Raw genomic sequence first — 15,344 nt, 5'->3', positions numbered from 1 at the left:
TATCGAGAGTTGTCAATGAATCGATACTATGTGTCATGTTGTAGTTTCATCGATGGTGTAATCTATGAAATCCCTTTCATAATTACCACCATACTCTGATAAGAGATTTCATACTACATACACATAGGATATCCATACCCGAAGGTAAGCGGTGAATCCCCGACTACAATACATCGACTCCTATATGTTTCGACAAAACACCCAACCTTGCCACCTGATAACCCCTTGAGAGTCAGTAAACAAGTCAAAGTGTAATGCTAGTACATAGAGTCTCAATGTTGTCCCGGGTTATAAGGACTAATGGTGTACAACCATAAACTATGACGTTTCCACTCGATAAGTGAGAACCACTTGGAAAGTCCTTTATGAAGGGTTGTTCAGTGCACTCTACCAGGAGCACCTATCTGCATGCTCGGACATCACAATGTCCCCTACCAATCAAACATGGTACTCACATCGCAGATACTAGTCTCGAACTCGAGCGGCCTATATCCTTCTTAGCGGCGGCTGAATCGACTAGGAACTATTTAGAATATACAGTATTCCCAATATGAGTTTCATGATACTCAGCATATGAGCATCTCATATTCTTTCTACTATTTGTATATTCAAGGGCTTTTTCTATGCAACTAGCATGGGTATACAGATAAAGATGTGCCAAAATAATAATTTCAAATATTATTAAAATAAAGACTTTTTATACATAAAGTTTCATTGTGAACACTCGGCCAACACTTGGCTCGACGGGCTCCTACTCTAACATCCACCTATCGAGATTTAAGGTTACTTACTTGATAAAAATCTAAATATTTGTTCATTTGTAACCAATGTTGAACACCACTAATTCTTTTTGTTTTTATTTCCCCCAAAATTTTCATATGAACACCTATATCATAAACTTGAAATTCAAACTTACCAAATCCAAAATAATCTTAGATAACCTAATTTCAACACACATATCCGCTTAATCCCAAGTTTCTTAATGATTTTCAAAAATTCCTCAAGTTCCTTTATTCCTTATAAAGCATAACATTTAAACGTTTATGAGTATACCATATATGCTTACTTCCAAGTATCACTATATTGCTAGACTTTTAAGAACGACATTTTTTATTTCTCCCAGACATGGTGTCTATCTCACTTTCTTACATGTCTCTCATGTAACTTAACCATCAGTCATACCCGACTTTCTAGAAAAATTTAACCCTAACAAAGGTATAATTTTAACTCTTAAGATCATGATTAAAATTTATGCTACATCATTCCTTAAGTTCCCCCAAAAATAATTTAACTAAATGTATAACCTTATAACTTAACTTGTTGATCAACTTTACATTAAATTGTCATCACTTTAAATTCGTAATTTACCACAATATTATTCTACTAATGGTTAGATTTTTAAGCCCAATATCGACTCATCCTACAATGTCCTTGATTATCATTCTTCGTAACATTATAAACCAGATATTTCAAGTTTCTAAATATCCCTTCAAGTATAAATCATCGAAAATTCCTATCCTTTAAACCATTCGATTCTCACTTACTGCTAAACTAGTCCCCAAATTTCTTAAAAATTACAAAATTAATTCTTAATTTCCTCGAAAATTATCAAATTTGTCCTTAATTTCGAAAATCCTACAAATACCTATAAGTTCTTGGTGTTCCTAATTCTATATTATAGGTTTCTCGTAACATAAAGTTCAATAATTTTATGCTTATTAAACCCAAAATCAATTTTCATAACCAATCTTACATTTCCATAAATACTTAAAATCCCAAATTATACGTTTTTATACTTCTAAAGATCGTCGTAGCCTTCGATTCATTATTCCATATATGAATTTCTCGAAAATTAACTCAACTATTAAATGCGAACCATTAGTATTTTCTTAGAAAATCTACAAGTCCCAAAATCATTCATAATCTTCATTACTAACTTATGACCCAAAGATTAGAATATCAGTACTTACTAACCAAAAATCAATACAGTCAAATCTTTTTCAACCTTTCCTAACACACAATAGCCAAATTCTTAATCACGTACAATTTCACCACAAGCCAGCATGAATGAAAATCATAAAATTTATCATTTCATGTCATTACTTGCATAAAAATTTTAGAGCATCTAATCCCAAAACATAACGACAGATAAGACGGAATTATAAAACGTATATAATGTAAACATGCAGGTGATAACATTAAAACTTTCAAAATATTTAAAACATGTAAACTTACTGACTTGAGGCTTGAAGACCGAGCTGCATAAGCTTACGGTGGCACAACTCTGTACAAGACCCTTGCTCTAATACCAACTGTAAGGTCCAGGAAATTTAAATTTTACGTAAATTGAATGCATGCCATCTAGGATTTTATTTAAATCATGTGTTTATTTATTTTTATGCATTTAATTCATAATTATTGCATGTCTATGATTAATTTCACGATATTTTTAAAACTTCATGCATTAGGGTTTTTAGACGCATTTCACGCTCGGATGAGGAACGGAGACCGGGGATTATCAGGAAAAATATTTTTATTACATGATTAATTTTAATTAATTATTATGAGGTGTTTTAAGGGTGTTTTTGAAAAATTGTTCTTTTGGTGGTTATTTTTACTCGTCGGGTCATATTTTTAATCGGTACGCAAATTTTATCAAATCAGAGGACTTTTTGAGGGATCTGACAATAGTTTCAAAAACGTATCTAAACGAAATATTATTCGGGAGTGTTTTTGGTCTTGATGGGTTTGTTTAGTGATTAATGGGCCCAAAAACCTTTTAAAACATTTAATTATAATTAAGGGCCCATTTAAGCTTAAGCCTTTTATTTATATATATATCTCTAATTAACCCTAAACATACCCCTATACCTAGAAGCCGTTCACTCCACATTTTGCAGCATTCCCCATCGTTTTCTTCAGCAGCAAGTCGGCCATAGCTTTTTTCTTTCAAGAAAACCCTCCCCGCTCCTCCGGTGCTTCCTCGACGCGCTTTTCTTCTAGCTTTCGATCATAAAATCATCAAGGCATGCCATGTATCTTCTTTTACGCATCATTCACGTAGTAAATATGTTTTCATGTGTGTTATGTATATGTATTGTTTGGTATTTTCATGAAAAAGGTTTTTTGCCCTTGGTTTGACACGAAATCCGCATGTTGTTGCATACACTCACGTTTTTTTTACTATGGTGCAAGCGGCTGTCGATCTAGGGTCCTAAGAGGCTGAACATGTCGAGTATCAAGGTGGCCATAGGTTGGAGTCGAGACGTTGAGAGCTTGTTGTAGGCCGAGGGTTTATTTACCCATGGGTGTTGCGGTTTTGGAGAGACAGCGTGTAAGGGGCTGAGCCAGTGGTGCAAGCACCGATCCAAGCCACATAACAGGCCGTGGTGGGTCTGAGACAAGGCCTGTGAGGGTCTGACCCCTGTTGGAAACAGCCCTGAAGCCAGCTGATCGTGGTGAGAGGGAAAGGTCGCGGGTAATGGTGTCCTTGGGAGTTCACGGCTATTGGCGTGCTGCAGCTTCATGGGGTTGTGTCCATGAGGTAGTAGATCCATTAGGGTCCTATGGGTGGTTAGGAAGGCAGCTCCTCAAGGGTTAGGGCTAGGATGAACAATTATGGGTATGGTGCGACTAGGGTTCGAAAGGAAGCAAGGGGCCGAGTAGTCCATCAGCTGCATCGACTGTTCAAAGGCTTGGGGATCTGCTCTTGTTGGCTTATGGACTGTTAGAATGTGTTTAAGTGTGGTAAAGGTTTGGGGAAAAATTTGAATAATTTTTGGGCTGATTCGGGTTAGAACCATGACCCGATTCAAGTTTTAAAACGAGTCGACTAAGTTTTGAAACAGGTTCGAGTAACATCTAAAAAATACTTTTGAATATATTTTGGGATGTTTTCAGGAGTTTGGTAAGCTTCGGTTCGAAACTTAGAGGTCAAGGGGTAAAATGGTCATTTTGGGTTTCCGGGGGCAAAATTGGTCATTTTGCACCAGGGGTGAGTTTTTAGTCCTGGCAGCGCCCTGAGCACAAATTTATCATGTCCTTACATGTTTGTGCATCATATATATGATTTTTATGTAATTATGAAAAATACGGTGCATGCTTGATGTTCAGGAAAATTTAATGCATGTTTTTATTAAATGATGAATATGATGACACGTATTGAAGGATGAGAATTGGTTGTGACTAACATAATTATATGAGATATTATGAGTTGAGGCCAAGGCCCAGTGGACGGGTAATGTTGTCGCTGATATCCCCGTCCCCGGGTATCGCGGTTATTAGATGAATTCATCGAATAGAGCTGATACGATAGAGCTGATATGAAAGTCACAGCTAAAGAACTGAATTCAATTAAAAGAAAATGTATACGTATATTATGATATGTTGAGGCACGTTTTGACACGTTATGATTTTATACGACACGTTTACGTTTATGCTTTTAAGTTCATGAAGTGTATTTTGATTATAATATTTCACTGCTGTGTTCTATGTATATGTATTTATTATCGTTGTACAGGTGTGTTGAGTCTTTAGACTCACTAGTTGTGAATGATGCAGGTGAACATGTCGATGAGGAGACATGAGGTGCCGAATTCTGAGTAGGCAGGGATGGATGTGCGCACACGACCCGAGGACCACATATTTCTGCACATCACGTTTTTGAGTTATGAGTAGACATGATCAGTTTTTGTTGTTACGATATGTTGTTGCTTTCCAGGATTTTTACTTGCCTTATTTCTACGCACATTAACGATGGTCGAGTTGGCAATGATTTTAAACTGCTGTATTTTAAATTGTCATTTGATTACGATTATTTTTAAAAGGTGTATTTTTCAATAGGGTTGCATGCATGCAAAATATTTAATTTTTTATTTTCGAAAATGTGAGCTTTTAAAAAAAATTGTATCATTTTAAATTAATAGACGTAATAGTTGGTATCAGAGCCGACCTCTCTTAGACGTGCGGTTCGGGACGAACCAAGTGGAAGCTGGTGGGCATGTGAAGCCCGAGGCTGAAGAGGGCGGGGGGTGATCGCCAGTGCCATGAAGTTGCACGGACAGTGAGAGGCTCCTGACAGGCTTCTAGGCAGAGAGAACATGAATGAACCGATCTTACACCAGAAAAAGAGGGATTCCAAAACTGTTCAGGTATAAGAATGTACAGTTGAAGTTGGCTTAAAATATTTGATTGGTACTACTCATATCAAGCAGGTGCATCTTCTTTTCGGTAGCTCATCACATAAGAACTCCAAAGTTAAGTGTGATTGACTTGGGGTAATTTTGGAATGGGTGACCCCCACGGAAGTTTTCCAAGGTGACTGGAAAAAACCGTCTTGATACAGTAAGGTCAGTCGTCGAATCTGGAGCATTACAGTTAGTATCAGAGCAAGGATCCTGTAAAAGGTTGTGCCACTGCCAGCTTCTGCAGCTCAGTCTTCAAGCCTCAAGTCTGTAAGCTTTAACTGTTTTAAATGATTTACTGTTATCACCAGCATGTTTACATGATATACATTTTACGATGATTTACATTGCATGTTTAGCTTTTTTGATTTAAGGATTTACTATTTTAAAACTAGATTAAATTGCATGATAGATTACGTTTGGAATTGGGATTGTATTCAGATATCATGCCTCCCAAACGTGAACCCAATGCAGAAAGACAGGACCATATTCTTGGATGGGGCAGGGGACGACCACCACCGCCAGGAGATGCAGCTATCCATGTACTGGAGGGTATGGCTAGCCTTTCAGAGCAGGTGCAGCAGGCTCCCTGACCTCAGACAGATGTTTATGAGCAGTTTAGACGGCTCAACCCAAAGGAGTTCGGGGGCACCACTGATCCATTCCTAGCAGAGGGTTGGATTCGATCCTTGGAGCTTCATTTTCAGTACTTGGACATGACGGATGGCGACCAGGTCAGGTGCACCGCATATATGTTGAGAGATGATGCATACCTTTGGTGGGAGGGAGAAACGCACAGACATGATCTGCCTACCCTTACATGAGATCAGTTCAAGGAGGCGTTCTATGGTAATTATTTCCCAGCCGATCGCAGGGGCCGCCTGACGAGGGAGTTTATGAGTCTCCGCCAGAGAGACTTATCTCTGGTGGAGTTTATCCGGAAGTTTGATAGGGGCTATCATTTTGTGCCCATTATAGTTAGAGATGCCGTTCAGAAGCTGAGACATTTTATGGACGGACTGAGACCAACCCTGCGCCGGGATGTTATGTTGATGAGACCGGCGAGCTATGATGAGGCCACTGATAAACATAAAAATTTGTACATTAATTAAATGTTTTATAATATAAATATATAGTTTTTGTTTTATTAAATTTTTAAATATTATATGTTTTATAATAAATTGTATAAAATATAAGTTGTTGTGTAATTACAAGTTTTTACTATTTTTTACAGGTTCGATAAAACAAGAATAAACTTGGAGTTTCAAATGGGATTAAGATGATTCTTGGACCTGTACAAAGTTGATGTTAATATCTACAATATTGATGGCAAGCATGAGATAAAAATCCTCTCACAAGTGGGATCAAATTAAGCAACAAATAAAGTTACCAAAGGAGTGGCAGTTTTACTATGCTCTTGTATTTTGACCATATCTCTAAAATTACTTGGTCAAATGGTTTGAAAAAAATACCACACTAGACAACTCAATTATCCACATGTTTCTTTTTATGTGAAGAAGCAATTCGGAGAAGAAGATTTTCAAAAGTGATGTGTAATATAATATAATATCTTGGAACACCAATGAAGACTTTTGTGTAAAAAAAAATATTTTATTTGTGGTTGTCTCCCCAAATTTGGCTATAAATAGGGGTGCATTGTAATGTATTGATATATCCCTCATTCTATGAACAAACCTTTGAGTTCATAATATTTCTCTCTATATTTTTCTTTTATTTCTTCATTTAAATATAATTAGCATGTTAATTTCATATTCAAAGTTTTACACTTTGAATGATGAATAGCTAACTTCCTAAAGTTGAGATGATAAGGTAAAGCTCTTGGCATGATAATAAGGTTATTAAAAGGTAAGAATCTATGTTTTATATTATTTAATCATTATTTATTGTTTATGTTATATTTATTTCTTTAATCATTTTTATACCCTACTTATAAGTGGGAGTTTTGATTTATTGTTGCTATATGTTACACTAAATTCTTGGAACCATTTAAATGTTAGTTTGGTATTACCAACCATTTAAAGTGGATGTCTTGATTTATTATATATAAATATATTATAATATTAAATTCTTAGAACCATTTAAATGTTAGTTTGGTTTTACCAACCATTTAACTTGGATTCCTTGATTTATTATATATGAATATATCATAGTATTAATTTATTGGTACCATTTAAATGTTTGTTTGGTTTTACCAACCATTTAAAGTGGGAACCTTGATTTAGTGTTTACAAATATATATAGCACAATAAATACTTGACCATATTTATAAGTTTTGGTATATATTATATGCTTATAAGATAATAATTTATAACATAATATAAATATAATTATTTAATATATTGGAACCATTTTATTAAGTGGATTTCAATATTGTTCGTTAATGCTAACTTTATTATAATACCAAGAGTGGATCCTTTAATCTCAACTACTTAAATTAAAATTTGAACAATTAAAATTTACCCATTAAAGATTCAAAAAATTAAAATTAAAAAGAAACAAAAACAAAAACAATAACAAAAAGACAATGTAGTCGACTTGTAATTACCTTAGCTTCCCTATAGATACGATATTCGGACTCACCGAATTATACTACTTGTGTGGACAAATTGCTCTTGGGAGTGCAACAATCAAAGTCGCAACAAGTTTTTGGCGCCGTTGCCGGGGAAGTATAATTTAATTTCAAGTCTATTTAATTTTGTTTATAGTTTATTTTTCTTTATTTGAATTTTTATTGCTTTTGTGTGTTTTTATTCTTTTGCTTTTACATTTGCATGAGCATTTGGTCACGTACACTTAGTGGTCGACTCATTCGAAATAACCCTTTATTTTTACAAAACATGGCGGAGGAACCCATCCAAGAAAATGAAGATGAAATTCAATCTCAACGTGATCATGATAGACGAAGAACACTTAGAGATCACATTAATCCTACACGTACTAGTGCACCTTCATGTCTAGTTTTTCCCCCTGATGCATCTCATTTCAATTTTAAGCTTGGTATTATCCAACTTTTACCCAACTTTCATGGCTTAGATTCTGAAAATCCATACATGCATTTACGAGAGTTTGAAGAAGTGTGCAACACATATAATGATCTAAATTGTAGCATGAACACCATTCGACTTAAGCTTTTTCTTTTTTCTTTAAAAGATAAAGATAAAACTTGGCTACAAAATCTTCGATCGGGATCCATTCGAACGTGAGATGAATTGCAACAACAATTTTTGAAAAAGTTTTTTCCATCTCATAGAACAAATTCTTTCAAAAGGCAAATCATCATTTTCACTCAAAAACAAGGAGAAACTTTTTATCAGTGTTGGGATAGATACAAAGAATTGCTTAATCTTTGTCCACATCATGGTTTTGAAATTTGGAGAGTTGTTTCTCAATTTTATGAAGGCTTAACACCTAAAGATAGACAAATGGTTGAATTTATGTGTAATGGAACATTTGAAGATAAAGATCCAAACGAGGCAATTGAGTATCTCGATTCATTAGCTGAAAATGCTCAAAATTGGGACACTATAGGTACAATCGAACCATCAAACAAGATTCAATCTCCTACATCTGGTGGAGGTATGTACACTCTCAAAGATGAACATGATCTTCAAGCTAGATTTACCTCTTTGGCAAGAGAAGTTGAGGCACTTGAATCGAAAAAGAATGGTCAATTAAAATCTGTTCAAGAAATTGTGTGTCACATCTGTGATACAAGTGATCATTTTACAAAAGATTTTCCCACTTTGCCCTCTTTTAAAGAATGTCTCCATGAACAAGCCAATGTTTTGAACAATTTCAAAAGGCCAAATTTTGAACCATTTTCTCAAAATTACAATCCAGGTTGGCGAAATCATCCAAATTTTAGTTGGAGGAATGATAATGCTGCACAATTTCCGCAACCACATTTTCAAAATCAACAAAATTTTCAAAATTATGCACCTTATGTTCCTCCACCGAAAAGTAATTTGGAAGATTTATTGAATTCTTTCATTGCAAAGCAATAGTCTATCAATACTCAAACTGCTCAAACCATGACAGATTTGAAAGATACTCTTGCTAAATTTGCATCTGCACTTAATGTTCATGAAAAAGGTAAATTTCCTTCACAACCTCTGCCTAATCCCAAGGATCATCATTCACAAACTGGAACTTCTGGAACTCAACCGATGGATCAGGTAAAATCTGTTATTACCCTTCGAAGTGGTAAGGTTGTGGAAAAATCCATTCTTGAACCTTGTGAAGATGATGATAAATCAACTCCAAAGGGTAAGGAAGTGGAACCCATAACTTGCGAAGAGGATGTTCAACAGACAGTGTCTCCACCATTCCCTCATGCATTGAAAAATATAAAAAAATCAAATTTGAATTCTGATATATATGATATTTTTAAACAAGTAAAAGTTAATATTCCTTTATTAGATGCAATAAAACAGGTACCATCATATGCTAAATTTTTGAAAGACTTGTGCACTGTGAAAAGAAAATTGAATGTGAAAAAGAAAGCATTTTTAGCTGAACAAGTAAGTGCAATCATTCAAAATAATAATACTTTGAAATACAAAGACCCTGGTTGTCCTACTATTTCATGTATTATTGGAGAACGAAAGATTAAAAAAGCCTTGCTTGATCTTGGAGCTAGTGTGAATTTACTTCCATATTCAGTTTATCAAGAACTCAATCTAGGCGAGTTAAAATCTAATTCGATAACACTTTTACTTGTCGATAGATCTGTTAAGGTGCCAAGAGGTATGGTAGAAGACGTGTTGGTCCAAGTTGATAACTTTGTATATCCTGTCGATTTCATAGTTTTAGATACACAACCTATCGAAGATTGTAATGCAATTCCTGTAATTTTGGGTCGTCCATTTTTAGCAACTTCTAATGCTCTTATAAATTGCAGGAATGGAATAATGAAGTTGTCATTTGGTAACATGACCTTGGTGCTCAATGTTTTTAATCTTTGTAAGCAACCACATGACAAAGGAGATGAAAGTGAAGATGAAAATCTTATTGAAACTCTTGTGGAAGAAAACATTCAAGAAGGGAGTGCTCGTGATCAATTAGATATTTTTTCAATTGAAACTGTTAAAGAAAATATTGAAATTGATCTTGATGATTTTATCAGGTATCACTCATTACCAGGATCAGAGAAAGAATTTGATGCAAAATATGAGAACAAAGACGAACTACCCACATTGGAGTTAAAACCCTTGCCAGAAGAATTGAAGTATGCATTTCTTGGAGAAGATGAAACATATCCGGTGGTAATTTCTTCCAAACTAGCAAGTGATGAAGAAGGTAAATTAGTTGATATGCTTAAAAGACATAAAAATGCAATTGGGTGGACACTAAAAGATCTCAAGGGCATTAATCCACTAATTTGCACTCACAAAATTCACTTAGAAGAAAATGCAAAAACATCTCAACAAACACAAAGGAGATTAAATCCACACATGAAAGATGTTGTTAAAACTGAAGTTCTCAAACTACTTGATGTTGGGATTATCTACCCTATTTCTGATAGTAAGTGGGTAAGCCCAACACAAGTAGTTCCAAAAAAATCTGGCATCACAGTGATAAAAAATGAAAAAGGTGAATTGTTAACAAGTCGAGTCCCATCTAGTTGGCGGATATGTATTGATTATAGAAAATTAAATGATGCCACTAGAAAAGATCATTTTCCATTAACATTTTTGGATCAAATTTTAGAAAGAGTAGCAGGTCATCCATACTACTGTTTTCTTGATGGATATTCAGGTTATTATCAAATTCTCATTGCACTCGAAGATCAAGATAAAACTACATTCACATGTCCTTTTGGAACATTTGCATTTAGAAGGATGCCATTTGGATTATGCAATGCCCCAGTAACATTTCAAAGATGTATGCTAAGCATTTTTTGCGACATGGTTGAAAATTGTTTGGAAATTTTCATGGATGATTTAACTGTCTTTGGGAATACATTTGATAATTGTCATGAAAATTTGGAAAAAAGTTTTAAAAAGATGCGAGGAAAAAGGTCTTATTTTAAATTGGGAAAAATGTCATTACATGATTACTTCTGGAATTGTTTTAGGACATGTCGTGTCATCTCATGGAATTGAAGTTGATAAAGCAAAAGTTGATGTCATTGCCAATTTACCCCCTCCAAAAACCATTAAAGAAATTCGCTCATTTTTGGGACATGCTGGATTTTATAGAAGGTTTATAAAGGACTTTAGTTTAATCTATAAACACATTTGTAACCTCTTAACAAAAGACAGTGCATTTGAGTGGACTCAAGAATGTCAAAATGCTTTTGATAAAATCATTCGACATTTAACATCAGCTCCTATCATGCAACCTCCTGATTGGTCTTTAACATTTGAAATCATGTGCGACGCGAGTGATTATGCAGTCGGTGCAGTACTGGGTCAAAGAAGAAACAGTAAGCCTTATGTGATATATTATGCAAGTAGAACTTTAAACAATGCTCAAATGAATTACTCCACAACTGAAAAAGAACTACTTGCTGTAATATTTGCATTAGATAAATTTCGTTCTTATTTGATTGGATCAACGACTATTGTGTTTACTGATCATTCTGCTATTAGATATTTGTTGACGAAACAGGATGCAAAGCCATGACTGATACGATGGATTTTGTTGCTCCAAGAATTTGACATTGTGATCAAAGATAAAAAAAGAACCGAGAATGTCGTAGCCGATCATTTATCGAGACTAGTAACAGGATCATCTTGTGAAATGACACCAATTAACGATAATTTTCCAGATGAACATCTATTTTCAGTTACTACTACACCTTGGTTTGCTAATATAGTAAATTTTCTTGTGACAGGAAAAATGTCACCGCAATGGATTTCCCAAGATAAGAGAAAATTTTTGAATGAGGTAAAAAACTTTTATTGGGATGATCCGTATCTGTTCAAGTACTGTCCAGATCAAATTTTTCGACGTTGCATACCCGACAATGAGGTAAGTAGTGTCATTAAATTTTGTCATTCAGAAGCATGCGGAGGAAATGTTTCTTCAAAGAAAACAGCTGCAAAAATCCTGCAGTGTGGATTTTATTGGCCCACTTTGTTTAAAGACACCCACGAAATCTGCAAGATCTGTGAAAATTGTCAAAAATTGGGTGCAATTTCAAAAAAAAACATGATGCCTTTAAATCCTATCATTGAAATTGAAATCTTTGACTGTTGGGGAATTGATTTTATGGGACCTTTTCCACCGTCGTTTGGATACTTGTATATTTTAGTTGCAATTGATTATGTTTCCAAATGGATAGAGGCAATTCCATGTCGAACAAATGATCATAAAATCGTCATCAAATTTTTGAAAGAAAATATTTTTAGTAGATTCGGAATTCCTCGAGCTATGATAAGTGATGGGAGCACTCACTTTGTTAATAAACCATTTGCTTCATTAATGAAAAAATATGGTATTACTCACAAAGTAACTACTCCTTATCATCCCCAAACAAATGGACAAGTTGAACTAGCTAATAGGGAGATAAAGCAAATTTTGGAAAAAACTATTAACTCAAATAGAAAAGATTGTTCTCTGCGACTTAATGATGCACTGTGGGCATATCGAACAGCTTTTAAAACATCATTGAATATGTCTCCCTATAGGTTGGTTTATAGAAAACATTGTCATTTGCCTGTGGAATTGGAACATAAAGCTTATTGGGCGATCAAAACTTTAAATCCAAGCATGGATGATGCCAACAAATTGCGTAAATTGCAACTTAATGAACTTGATGAACTCAGAAATAATGCGTATGAGAATTCAAGGATTTATAAAGCAAAAATCAAATCATTTCATGATAAAACAATTTTTAGAAAATCTTTTGAGATTGGTAAAAAAAGTTTTTCTTTATAATTCTCGAATTCATATATTCCTAGGAAAATTACGATCAAGATGGACAGGCCCATATGTTGTAAAGCATGTGTATCCTTATGGAGCTGTGGATATTGAAAATCCTAAAAATAGTGATGTTTTTAAAGTGAATGGACAAAGGCTTAAACCATTTTTGAAAAACGAGATCTTTCAAGAAGAGTTTATTTCCCTTTCTGATCCTTAAATTTTTATGTTGCATTTAATTTTGTTTGTTTTTATTTCAGGTTTCCTTAATCTTTTTATTTTCCCGGTTAAATGGTGGATAACGGTACTCCGTGACTCTCATAGTCGGTTAAATCAGTTTCCCACAATTGCTGATACAAAAATAAAAAAAAAAATCATTTCTTTTCTTTTCAAAATGGATGAAATTCTCTCAAAAATTTGTAAATATTTTCCCTCTGTTTCTGAAAATGTTCTAAGAAAAATTTATGCAAGAAGGTGTGAAAGATTGAGATTGCTAATGCAAAAAGGAATTCCAGAAGATATTCGTCTTGTAATAGAAGCTAAGGTCCGATTAGGAGGAGAAGTTCCATAATCATTGCTCATTCGGTATTTGTCTGGATTAGGAAAATGCACTTATGCGAAAAAACGAAGGGCCAAAAGTCTAGGGGTTTGTCATAAGTGTGCAAGATGGACTTGTGACAAACGATGCAGATCTTTGGGATGTGTTTCCAATAACAGAGAAGATAAAATTGGTTTCATTAAGAATGGACTGAGTAAGGAGTCTTTAGATAACATCTTATTGACTCTTGAGACGCATTCTAGTGGACATGTGCATATTGAACTTCTCCGTTTATGGAAACAATTCCAAGATGAGCGTCATAGTCTTGGGAATCCGACTAAAAAAGACCCTGTTTGCCAATTTATAAGAAAATTGGATGGGAAGCATATCCTCGACTCATAGAAGACGTTGAAGCCGTTTCTAGACGTAAAACCAGAGGAAAATTGTGAGCCACAATCACACTACTGTTTATATGCATGTGTGTCATTATTGTTTTTAATATTTATTCTGTTTAGAGCTGTGACTCATAGTTTTGTTATGATAACATATTACCCCTATAAAATCTCTCATCTTTATCTCTATTTTTGCAGACAAAAAAAGAAAGTTAAAACATGGCTGGATCCTCTACACAAACATTGAAAAATATTTGTGTATTTTGTGGGTCGAGTCCTTGAAAAAATGAAGTGTTTGTAGAAGCAGCGAATAATCTTGGAAAGATATTGGCTGAGAGAAAAATTCACTTGGTATATGGGGGAGGTAATATTGGGTTAATGAGATCTGTTTCAACATCTGCTCATCTTGGAGGTAGTCAGGTTTTGGGTATTATTCCTACAGCTTTAGCTGAAGGAAATATTACAGGTGTTACGATTTGGGAGGAATTAAAAGTTTCTTCTATGTATGAAAGAATCACTCAAATGATTGAAAATTCTTATGCTTTTATCGCACTACCAGGTGGTTTTGGTACATTAGAAGAAATATTTCACACTGTTTCTTGGGCACAACTTAATATCCATAATAAACCTGTGGGCTTGTTGAATATCAATAATTATTATGACAGTTTGGTTACATTTCTTGATAAAGCTGTGGAACAGAATTTCATTTCAGAAAATTCACGACGGATGCTCATCTGTGCTTCGACTACCGACCTATTAATTAATGATTTGGAAGCTTTTGTTCATAAGCCTGATCCGATGATAACAAAGATCAATTGATCGCAATCAAGCAGTAAGAAAATAAAGTTGGATCATTGATTCAAAAGTCGTGGATTGGTTTGCGTTTGTTTCAGTTTGTTATCTTCAATAAAATTCCAGGTGATATCTCTTTCATTATGTACTCTTTATTAATAGTTATTTCGACATTATGGACAATGTCATATTCTGATTGGGGGGAGAAAAAAATTTAAAAAAAATTATATATATATATATATATATATATATATATATTTTATAATAAAATCATGTTTATTGCTTGTATCTTTGTAATTTTTTCAAAAATATCATACATTACATATTTGAAAGATTTAAATTAGAAAATGTATTAATCTATCTAAGGATGTTTAATTTTTATTTGAAAAAAAAAAAGTCAATTTTAATATTCTGATCAATATAAAAATATGATTTATGAAATCTTTTTGAGTGATTAACCATTGTGATAAAATCAGGTATTAAAGTATATGGCCCAAGATATACCTTATAAGAGTGCCTAAAATTTTAAACTCGCACATATTTTGTGAGTGA

At 34.2% G+C, this 15,344-nt stretch overlaps 1 pseudogene; it reads left to right on the top strand.

The window, feature by feature from the left end:
- LOC140817927 (uncharacterized) overlaps window positions 1–14,216 on the top strand; it is a 53,803-nt pseudogene extending 39,587 nt beyond the window's left edge.
- The last annotated feature ends 1,128 nt before the right edge of the window (window positions 14,217–15,344 follow it).

Source organism: Primulina eburnea, chromosome 17 (assembly GCF_022965805.1).
Source record: "Primulina eburnea isolate SZY01 chromosome 17, ASM2296580v1, whole genome shotgun sequence".
Classification (NCBI taxonomy): domain Eukaryota; kingdom Viridiplantae; phylum Streptophyta; class Magnoliopsida; order Lamiales; family Gesneriaceae; genus Primulina; species Primulina eburnea.
This window is presented reverse-complemented; position numbering and strand designations above follow the sequence as displayed.